Source organism: Anser cygnoides, chromosome 17 (genome assembly GCF_040182565.1).
Source record: "Anser cygnoides isolate HZ-2024a breed goose chromosome 17, Taihu_goose_T2T_genome, whole genome shotgun sequence".
Taxonomy (NCBI): domain Eukaryota; kingdom Metazoa; phylum Chordata; class Aves; order Anseriformes; family Anatidae; genus Anser; species Anser cygnoides.
The window spans coordinates 590213-602360 of record NC_089889.1 but is presented as its reverse complement, the minus strand read 5'-3'; the positions used below and the strand labels follow the sequence as shown (position 1 = coordinate 602360).

Below are 12148 nucleotides of genomic sequence, written 5' to 3'. Positions count from 1 at the left end.
CGGTGTTTTAGCAAGGAGCACTTACTGTAGGATTTCAAGAGACCAGCCTTTCAGCTGGGAACACGGACACCGACAGAAGCAGCAGAGAAAGCACATTCCCAGACCAAGACCAGTGCCAGGCTGCGCATGTCCAAGCACTCTGCTGAGACAGGTCTGGAGCTCCACCGTGCTCTGCAGGTACGAGCAGCAATGTCTGCATCCGTCACTCAGACACCAATGACACACAGAGAGCACCAGGTCCTCAGCCAATAATTAAGTGAGGAAGTTCTTACACCAGAAGTATCTAAAAAATAAAAAAGATATGCTTATTTACTTGTAAATTATGTTTAAAATACTTGCTGTGGATAAAATCCATAAGCAAACTAATGATGAAGGAATCAATGCAAAATGTATCCCACAGTGACGAACAGGATTCACCATCCTTTGAGGAACATAGCAGGACCCAATCCTAAACTTGTGAAGTTAGGTATCATGTGGACAGTGACAATCAGTGCTAACTCAATACCATTATGTAAGGGCTCAAGTTGTCTTGGCCTTTCATTAAGAGTGCAGAAAATGATGCATTGAAATCCAAAACAAAAAGGAAGAGAATGAGGGCTTATAGTTAGTCTTAAACCGGCATTAGCTTTCTCAAAGCCAGTCTAGTGGAAAACATCCAGTGTGAATTAATTTTTTCAAACATATTTCTGACTTGGCAAAGCTATGATGCTTTTCTGAAGAAACCTTTTGTATTAAAAAATGAAAGTTGCTCTGATCCACCTGATGAGAATCGTGTTCTTAAGCACAAGATATCACTCGATGCTTGTTTTGGACAAGCAGTAACAACAGTAATATTCTCCCAGCAGATCTGTTTCGCCAGCCTTCCTTTCTGTTTCTCCGCCCTATTCAAACCAACAATGTCACAGCACCCGCTTTATGCGGTGCACACAGTCCTGAGGGGTATTGTTAGTAGAGACTGATGGGACTCAGCAGGTTAAAATTAGTCAGATAATGCAAGATGGTGTCATCACTTCATTGCCTCGCAGTTGCCAAGTTTCAGATAAATTACTGTCAGTCATGAAGTACACCTAATTGAAAGCAAGGAATTTTTACACAAATTACGTTTAAACATAATTTGCACAACTGCCTCTCTTAGCAACTACCACAAGAAAGTTGGAAGTGTTATTTGTACAAGCAATACCCTTGTAGTAAGAGCCTTCTCCATACTGAAGACATAGGGACAGTCTAGGTGGAGACTCCCTCCAAACTGAAGGATGTGGCATGACATAAGGCAGGACAGATGCTATAAAACTACCCAGTTTGCAGGACTGTGTGTGCCACTTGAAAACAGTTAATTTTGCTGGCAAATGTTGAAGTAGAGATCAGAGTTAAAACGTCGTACAATATGTTCATATGGAGGACATGAAACCAAAAGCACTAGTGTCCGAAGATCAAAAAGAGTCTGGAAACGGCTCAACCACCACATGAATTCTACACCTTCATCACTCACCTTCATGAATTATTTTTTTTTTCCCATTTCTTGCCTATTTTGAATCCTCTGTCTATAGTCATTCTCTTCTACAGCATTCCCCTACATGTTCTGGTGGTGGGCAGGTCCTTCAGTCCAAGGATGACACCCATCTGCACAGCAAAGCCAACCAAGCTGCCCTCAGCTGCAGCGACGTTTCTCTGATGCTGCCATTTGCCCTTCCCTCGGGTGGTGGCTTATTGTCACACAGAGCAAGAGAGAAAAGCTACGGCCAGTCTGAAAGCGACCTAAAAGTGACCTAAAAGCCAGTCACTGCAAGTATTGAGCTTAAATCCCTAGCACTGGAAACTATTCCTTCCTCTTATCTTGATCACAACACTCCATCCTACCCATTATCCTGCGCGTAGCTACAACCCATGCTCTGTATTTCAGAAGATAAAAACTAGAAAACACACACACACACACAACTACTTATCCCAGCCAACTGTGCAAAATTGCTCACAGCAGAGAAAATTCCTGCAATAATCACTGAATGCCCTGGAAGTTAGCATGAGGTTTGATTAATATTATTAGCTCAGCTTGTGCACAGGCATTTCCAAGAGCCAGCCACAACATCTGGAAGATTTGGGTGAGTATGTCAAAAAAAATATTTACAAACATTCATTTGAACACTGAACTCTGGTCATTTTCACACACCTTACACCATTGTGTTCTTCCAGTATTCTAGCAAATGTATTTGTTACACTACAAACTGTAGGTTCTAGGTAAACATCTCAGAGTATTCTCAGAATAGTTTTGTAGCATTCATCAGTTACAGCAACACAAAATCAAATGTAAGAATTCTATTAACCAGCTAGGACAACAAAAACAAAACACGTTTCTCTTCTTTACAGCAGCATATATATGCACAGATGCTTTCACACTCTCAAGTGACTTAAAAAGCTTTGATTTTTAATATTAAAGTTTGCTTTTGGGCAAAAGCTATACATTAAGCTTTTGAACAGGCTTTACCCGTACAAACACATTTCAATCTCTAAGTCCCCCCAAAAAACAAAACCAGAAAAACACAGCACAAGTAAAAAGACTCTCACCCAGCCTTACTCCCATGTCCCTCTATCCTTTTGCTATGACCTTACACGTTTAGGAAGCTGCTCTTTCGTTCTGCTCTATTTTGCAAAGGCATGCATGAATTCAGAAAATAAAAGGTTGCTGTTTGTTTACACAGTATTAATGAAGGCATGGTTACTACCACACAACAGAGCCCGAGTGCAGACAAGGAGCCTTGCTGCTGTCACATGCATTGCTTGTCTACAGTGAAGACAGAGGGAGAAGACAAGGACTTCTTCTCGACCAGAAAATTCAGTGCGAACACCGCAGACAAGTTTTTCACATTTGCCCAGGAATAACACATTTCTCTTCAGTGAGATTAGATCCTGACACTTTCCTCATTCCTGAAGACATTACATATATACACTTCCATTCCTTCCAGCTTTCTTCTCACTGTCTTTTTCCTTAGCCCACATTACGTTGCTCATAAAGCCTCTTCCATCATGTAGCATCTTCATGCGTATTTTTAAAAAGTAAATACATTCTCTTAACTGTGACAACCCCAAAAAACACTACACAAACTCAGATGTGTCCTGACTTTTAGGTAAAATAATCCCATTAAAAACGAGTTCACCTGCAGCGCTAGAATGCATTACGTGCATCCTCTCATAAGAGATCAGTTGAGGAAGGTACAGCGTGCAGCCAACACGACTGCAGATGCTACACAGAGGCAACAGGAGTTTATGCTACTCTTTAGGTGCAGCTCATGCAATTTCTCTAATTTTTGCCAAAGCCAGTAACAACAAAAGAAACGAGACAGTGACAAGCAGGGATTGAGCGTGCGCAATTACAGTCTGGTAAAGGTCTGGTTTGGAAGGGGTTCCACTCTACATTTCAGCGTTACTGAGAGATTAGAGTGACAAACAGGAGGTGAAGATCCCTGGAACGGCCACTTGCCTTAGGGCTTGTCCCTTACACTTCCTCACAGGCTCTGACAAAGCCTCAGCCGCGGCTCGGCGCTGCCCGAGTCCCATCCGCCCTGCACAGCGTGGGCCTGGCCGCCGCAGCCCGCCCTCAATGACCAGCCAGGCGTAAAGCTCCCGGATTGCTACTGATCTTGTTAAGGCTAAATCAGATGATTTGGCCAAAAACACTATATTCCCTGATCAGAGATCAGTTCCCCCTCTACCACCCGATAACCACTCTTAAAGGATGCAGTAATGGGCTTCTGTTCACTCTGAGCCCGTTAAGCAGAGGCCAAGCTACCATAAGAGGGAATAGATTTGAGTAATGATCTCTTATGAGGCAGCAAACCTACATATAGTGTTTAAAATTATTCCCCTAGGACAAGATGTTTTTCACCAAATCTCCCACATGACAGTTTGACATATTGGTTCAGGCACATAGCTCTGCATTTGTACACACTACAGAATCATCTTTTCCAGTTTTCAAGAAAAATAAGGTCTGAAAACATTTCATGTTTCTCTGCACAGTGGACCAAGTCTCCACAGATTAATTTATTTATAAAATTTTATTTTTAAACACAGCTACTTCATTTTTGTTTATAAACAAATGAACCGTCTCCTCCCCTACCAGTGTAATAATGACAAAACCTTGCACAAAGGTATTTTCTCAAGCCCAGAGCACATGTAAGCACACATTCTGCATTTGTTTATTAACACAAACACGTCTCCACAAAAATTGCACTGCTCAGTTCCCTTCACTTCTGGTACCCTGCACCCCTGCTTTGGATTGGATCTATCTCTTCTAACTTTAAATATCTTGGGGCAGAGACTGTCTTTGGCTTTGGGCTCTGCTACTGAAACCTTCTTTGTATGCTGATTTTTTTCCTCCATTTATTTTGCATGATTTGTGCAATTCTTAAAGCCCATAAAATGCTTAAAGATGCCACCCTCCCCAGTATCACCAGAATTAGAGGAAAAGTCAAAAGCATGCATGGTTATTGAGATGCACAGCTGAGGCCTATGACACATAATGACAAGCACACTCCAAACAGGGAGTAGGAGATTCCTCTTTGCTCATCATGAATGCTACGCATAGATACCCCAACTCCAGCATACTGGTCATATCTCATTCATTAACATTTCAAGAAGTCATTCAGCTTGGTCAGCCCATAGATTTATGGCAGAGATCTAGCCAGCTGTGCTACACTATAAAAGCCTTTTCCTCACAAAGGAAGGAAGGCTCTTTAGTCAGAAACATACACAACACTGAGCATTGCGCTGCACCACTAACATACCCTGCTAACCAGAACCAAGAGCTTTGCTCATTAAACCTTGTGATTTTGCTCTATATAGACATCTCTCACCTAGGAGGAATGGAAAGGCAAGGAGTTTCTGCCACTGCTCACTCGGCTGAGAACACAGCCCACCTAGCCTTAATGTTGAGGCAGTGCCCACCCCTCCATCAGACCATCAGGTCTGGCAACGTCCTCTGATCCTCAAAGCCTCTTCTTTCACAGGCAGCATGATTAATTGGAGGTGCCTGCGACTCTAAAGGGAGCATGTATCAGACCATGCTGCAAAGATGTTTATTTTGCTTTAAGTGGTCTCAGAGCTGGCATGGAGCTGTATCAGTGCTCATTGCTTGCCCAGAATTTAGATAACAAGAGTCAGAGTGCTTGCTGCGAATAAATATTGTTCTTTTTTCTACCTTAGCCTCCCTTCACACTCGTATTTTCAACAGGAGCAATGGAAGGACGAGCATACCACAACAGGGAGGCACCCCGAATCCATGGCTGCATTAAGGGGTTTGTTGTCACTTCTCTCACTGATGACCATAGGGTTACAGTCAGACTGCAGTTTGCTCCCCTAAAGCTCTAGCACCAAGCTAGGGATGGATATCACTTAAAGACAAACACAGATTCTTCAGACACTGGCATGTGGCTAACAAACTGGTAAAAACACCAGTAAGTAGAAAAAAATACTAACCCGATCAGTAGAAAAGGTGGCAGTCATCTTACACATTGCATAACCTTGAAGATACAGCACAAATTATAGAATCATTAAGGTTGGAAAAGGCCTCTAAAATCAGTTAGTCCAACCTTTAACCTAGTACTGACAAGTCCACCACTAAGCCATGCTACTAAGTTCTACATCTACACATTTCTTGAAGACCTCTAGGGAGGGTGACTCAACCACTTCACTGGCCAGCCTGTTCCAATGCCACACAACCCTTTCAGTAAAGAAATGTCTCCTAATATCCAACCTACACCTCACCTGGCGCAAATTGAGGCCATTTCCCCTCATCTTATCATTTGGTGCTTGGGAGAGCAAATGATGTAAGGATGAGGAAAAAGACATTGCAGTTAAAAAAACAAACCAAAACAAAACAAAAAAAACCAGCAACAGCAACAACAAAAACTGTGCTCTCTGCCAAGCTGGGAGAAGAGGAGGAAGGGACAAACACAGAATTTCCCCATTTAGGAAAATGGTTTTACAGGAAAGTATGAACTGTCTACACCTACTTCCCTGCAAGCTATTACTGAATTAGTTTTTTCCAACTATATGGCTCTCTGAAAAGAAACGTAAGACTTGTGTGAGAGTGGGGAAGCTAGAAGTCCTGAAGAAAAATCATTGTATACCTTGGGATAGTACCAGCTCCTGATCCCTATTAGACGGCCACGAATGAGAATAAGGCAGAATGGTGCAATGGACTGTTTTTAACTCATATCCTTCCTCTCTTTTGGCTACCACCAGTTCCTCTTTTCAGTTTAACACTATAATGCTCATGCTAGCTTTACTACAAATACGCAAACCACACTGGAAAGCTCGGACAGCCTCCATTTTGAAGAGGCTGATGCAGGGGATTTTAGCTCTCACATAATAAAAGACCTTTCTTGCAAACCATATCCCATCACGAGCTATGGTGCTGCAGTATTGCGTTCTGCTAGCTTAGTCCTGCCTTCCCCAGAGCAGACAAATCACAGCTGACATGTAACAGCAAGTGAAAGCTGAGCTGTGACAGCCAAACTTTCACCTGTGGCCTAAACTAATCCAACCATACAGCTTCTGAACAACTGGTTGATCTCCCCCAGTGCTACCACTGATCCACGCTCTCCTCAGCTCTGCGTGGTATGAGAAGCTACGTCCCTGCCTAAGTGAGGAAAGCTAGATAAAAAAAGCAAATCAAACCAACTGCCATCAACAGTCAAATTGGTTTTGGGCAGCTCCTAGAGTAAACAAGTGGAAGCCTAGAAATTACAACGTCCCATCACAGTTCATTGAACTCTCCTGACATGTACGTGCTACCATTTAGAGGCCACTGAATCCATCAGGAGCTCTGAATTATTTTCTTGAGCCTCAACTGATAACAAAACAGAAAGCCACCCTGTCCTTCCCCCATTCACAATGCCTGTAGACACTTTCTTCATGACTCATTTTGAGGAGTTACGCATAAAATACTTGGCAAACACTGCATTTGTAAGAAAGGAGATTCTCTTCTCTAAACCCATAAAATACTTGCCAGTCAAGAAAGACTGCCATTCAAAAGACAGACATTTATGAGCCCTAAAGCTAACCTGGGTGAATACTTCACAGGTACCAGAGCACTCTCAACCACTTTGGGCAAGCTATCTTTCACATAAAGTTTGATCTTCCCTATTGCCCAGTGACTCTGAGGGACACGGCTCCACACCTGGTGCAAGGACTGGACAGGTTCAGCTAAGAAACAGAAATATGTACACGCTGCTCAGTGGCAGGTGTCAGAAAAGGCCATCAAACCACTTTTGTTCATCTCAGAAAGTTTTTAATGGCTTAAATCCCCCCTCTGATCCCCATCCATTAAATTTACATTTGAACCTAGTTTTAGGACAACAGGTTACAAACAACTCCGATCTTCACTCCAAAGGACGGCAGCTTTTTCAGCCATGCCTCTACCTCTGTATTCAGTATGCACCTGGAAAGGGGAACTCCACAGTAGGAGTGAATATTGGCTGACTGATTCCATGTTTTCTCTACTGTTGGCGTACGTCACTCACTTGCACTAACTAAATGCTTTGAGCCTATTTTCACCAACAGTAACAACCCACACACCCATGACGAGTAAGGAAATGCTGGTTTTTGCATCCAGTATTTTCAAATTTATTTCACATGCACGCAAATTATCACATGGCAGCTTTATGCACAACTCCAGACCATGTGAAATCCATCTCTTGACAGCCAAAATGCATGAGCAAATAAAAGGTTTTGCATAAAACCTTGAGTGAGAAATTTCTGTCTGCACAAAAGTCAACCGGAATTGTTAAATACACACTCAATTAACTAAACCCAGTTCCTGGACATTGTTTAGTATCATTTCAGGACAGACCAAAATTGAAATAAACTCTACTTACACATTCTGCATTAAATTGCCACCTTGACATTTAACAAGGAACTAAGCCGATTAATGGTGACTAATGCCTGCAGTTTCCATGCACTGGATTACCTCCCAGACCTGCCCTCTCCAGGAGGCACAGCTCAACTGTCCACCACCAGTCAAAGCATCTGGGAGCTCACTGTCGGTCACAGAAAAGCTCTGAACTGTCATCAGGTGGTGACCCAACCTGTGGCCTGTAACCAGGTTGTACAGACCTGTGAGTTGTTTTCCCCCCATTATGACAGAACTTATTAATGCATGTTAAATAACAGAAAATGTCTCTGAGTTTGGTCTGAGCTTCACTCCGCTGGCTGCACCATCTAACTTGAACCTTAGCCAGGGGATGGTAACTGAAAGAACAATATTTACTTTAACAGTCAACTCATTCAATAATCAGTGGTATCGTTTTCGTAAGTTTTGCTGAAGCTCATTTCTTCTTGAGGACATACAGGTCAAAAGTACTAATATTACCTTCAGCCCAATATGAGTTTCAACAGACAGAACAGGCTTCCAAAAATAGCATTAAAATGCCCACACACAGAGGCAAGGAAAGTGGGTGTATTAATGGAGTTTGTAAAGGCAATGAATAGATGGTGATTATGCACGGAGTGAAACAGAGGAAGAAACATGTAAATTCCAGCTTTCTCTCATCAGATTTGTGCAAGAGCTTCTACATAATTGCTGGGAGAAAGAAATAGAAATGACAACACTAAGTAGGATATTTAAGCCCTGCAAATTATACATGGAAATCTCTATTTTCCTTAAATGAAGTGAAAACAAAATGAAAGAGGAAGATTCCCTTCAAAGAACTTTGTTTGTGGTCGCTTAGTCTCAGGATGCAAATTAAATGAGTACTTGTTAGCCTAGTGAGGGGAAAAAAAAAAAGGAATTTGTCTCTGAAATATTATCAATCTCTTGTGAGGAGAAGGCTTAGATACAGTTGGATGAAGCCTTTTACGTATGTAGTCATTTTGTTCCCAAAGAAATCAACAGAAGCAATATTCTCATATCCCAAAGTCAGATCTGCATCCAGCTTGGCTGCCAGGGCAGGGGTATCTAGAGTCCTCCAGCTGCTACAAGAGGTTCATCCTTCAGTTCCTTCCACCTTCTCCCCAGTTTTGCCTGCAGCTCCTGGAACTGCCTCTGCCATATCTATAATTCACAATTACGAGAGACCATAATACAAAACTGCCACAGGCAAAGTCAATCGCTCCCAGGGGCCTCACACATCTGAGGCTCTTGCACACGAAGAAATGGTGATAATGTACATTAACGCTCTGGGTTAAACCACACGAGCTCAAGGATATTTGTGAAAATACAACTGTAGTTTACCAAAGGCTTACAGTAAGCAAGAAGAAACAGCATCCAGGATCTTTATCTATTTCATCCCATTTATTTATAGCGTCACCTTGAAATACATCTCATTCCTCTTTAGGACACCTCCAGCTGCAGCTTGTTGGTTTTGGAAGTAGTGGCTTATAAGAGAAGGCCTTGGGAAACAGCTTCCCTAAAATCAAAAGGAGTTCAAGCACTTTCACCGCTGAGTAAGAATAAAACAGGACCAGAGACCAAAGAACAAAGCCTAAGTCTCACCCTAAGAATCTGCAGAGACACACATCAGAGATGGAAGCCACCCAGCCCACCCTGTGCCAATGAACACAGAAGGCACAGACGTACCACTCCAAAAACAATCGTTTTCAAATTGTGATTTGCAAATTCCTAGTAATTTGTGGACAATTTCTAAATAGTCTAAGAAAAGTAACTCAAAAAAAAAAAAAAAAAAGAAGACGTCAGAAAGCCTGAGTTTGTTCAACAAGATTCAAAAGTTTTCTACAACAGAAAAATCTCAAATTCTGGTATACCCAACGTTTGATTTTGGCTGCAAAAAGAGATGTAAATGTTGTTGCCAAATAATGGATTTAGTGTATTCAGAAATATTCCATAAAGCAGCAGAAAGATATGTTGATTCAGCTGGAGGTCATAAACCTGATGGAGGACGAAGGTTTGTTTGAACAGCATTTTTTTTAAAGTAAATCTATCTGGAGAAAAAATAAAACAAAAAATCATCAGATAAAATAAATACACGGCCATGTGAAAGAGAAATGGCAGTGAGGGAAATTCACCTTAAAAAACACAACACAAAGAAACCTGGCTTTCTTAGGGAAGCCTATAAGTGTCACTATTAGGATAAGAAAAACATGAGCTCATCTTTTTCTTCCAATTGTCCCTCACTGTGGAGAGTCTTCATGACATTCTCAGAATAGAAACAAATCAGGAGCAAACAGCTGTTCAAGGAACAAAGTCATGGATAGACAGACTTTCACTGCTTCAACTAAAAGTTAACTTTAAAGTTTCAAAAGCCAGTAAATCAACAAAATGGGCCAGTACAACACAATATGGACAGTCTCATCTTCAAACCTAAAGCCACAAGTATGGGCCCACGTTTACTTTCTAGCCATATACTCATGTGATCTATGACCCCCAACAATTTCAATGTCACTGGAAAATGAAACAATAACACACAATTAGCTTTCCACTTTATGCTAGCAGTTGTGAAGCCTCTGCTTTATAGCAGTTAGGGACAAGAACCCCAGAAGTGCCAACCTCCATTTATAAATGTGCAGAAACTGCAGGGAAAGGGTGCAGGACTCAGTAGCACCAAACCACGGGAGTGGTGATACATCAAAGCATAAACGTGTTTCTGCATATCTTACTGTGAGGGGGAGTCTATATAGGAGTAGCAAATGAGAAACTGAAGTTCATTTGTGCCCCGTATGCAACTGCAGCTATTTGTTAAAACTGCTCATAATATGGATTTAGATTTGGATAAATCTTGGTCTTACCTTGGCCATGCCTACAAACATTCAGCACTAAGATGGAAACAAAAGCTGGTTTCTAGATGACACTTTTACAACAGCCTATCAAGCAGGGCAGTAAGATGTTGAATTGTTCAATTTAAGTGAAGATTTGTACACAGGATCCCTGAATTTTTTTAACACCTCTCACAGGGGCTAATCTAGAATCTAACATCACAGTGACAAACAGATATCCCGACATTTAGGAGTAATATATTAGCTGAACAGCGCTTTCTTTTACAACATTTATTACAGAAGCACAGACACTAGAAGGGAGGGTCCCAGCTTTTTCCTTGATCACCCAGCCTCCAGAAGAAAAATCTACAGACTCAGTAAAGCTCTTTCCTCAAGGCTCAGCCGAGCAGCACGACTTTACATTAACTAAGTTAGCAGAGAACCGGTGGAGGAAAGTAAGTTTAAAGCAAATACAGTATGCAAATAGCATGAAGTGACATGAACACAGAATGCTTCTGCACAAGTACACGTAGGGAAAGCAGCATCTATTTCACCCACTGCTGAGCTGTGGACTTGCAAAGGCACAGAACAAATGGTGAAAGAGAAAACAGAAACATCCCTGCAGCCCGATATGCTCTAGGCCTGGCAGGGAGCCATTCAGAGATGAATGCTAGCACAAATGGCTTCATTCTTCCAGACACAAATGATAACATTACTTAACTCACATAAGTTAAAACAAAGAAATTTGTGGTGGACTATTCATCACCCCTATAAAAAGTGGTTATGTAGCACGGAATAATCTCGTGGGTGCATGCTAATTAGACAACAGCAAGTAACTTGCCCATGCACAAGGTCTCCAAGAAGTTTAAAGCTTACAGACACCTTCATAAGATCAGAAACAAAGCAGCTAGACCAAGACCCCTGTGTGAAAAGACTTTGTTCACAAATGCAACTCCAGCACTCATCAGGGATGACTGTCCCTTCACGCCCTCCTGCACATCCTGCTCCCCGTATAAAGGTCCATTTGTTCAATATGTGCAAGTTCTAAAGGAACAACGTTGCTATGGAAATAAAGACAAATATGAAGAAGCTACTATCCAGTGTGTAAGGGCTACCTCCAGTCTTTACCTGTAACTGTCTCAAACAGGGCACTGTTTGCACTTTGTTGCTGTCAAACCAGGCAAGACTTAGATTTTAAGAACCCCAGTTCACTACTGTAATACAAATGCCGGGAAGACAACAAACAAACAAAAATCTCCACCCTCAGCTGACTCACGTTTCATTTGCACAGGCAGGGTGAGATGCAGGTAGTGCCACGTGAGTCACCCAACCAAAACCCCCATCAAACTCCAGCTGTCACTTCTCCACCAGCCAGGGCTGTTGCACACTTAGCACGCTGCACAACATGTATCTTAAAGCATGTGGGATACTAGGTTAACTGGTCCAA

At 42.0% G+C, this 12148-nt stretch overlaps 1 protein-coding gene across 3 annotated transcripts in view; it reads right to left on the bottom strand.

Moving 5' to 3' along the window:
* MN1 (MN1 proto-oncogene, transcriptional regulator) overlaps window positions 1-12148 on the bottom strand; it is a 111560-nt gene that overhangs the window by 77449 nt on the left and 21963 nt on the right. Inside the window, exon 2 of one of the 3 annotated variants that reach the window (XR_010825615.1) lies at window positions 26-283. The exons of the other annotated variants lie outside the window; for them this stretch is intronic. The gene's annotated coding sequence lies outside the window, so the exon portion shown is untranslated. The remainder of the gene's footprint in view (window positions 1-25; window positions 284-12148) is intronic. 3 annotated transcript variants of the gene reach the window in all.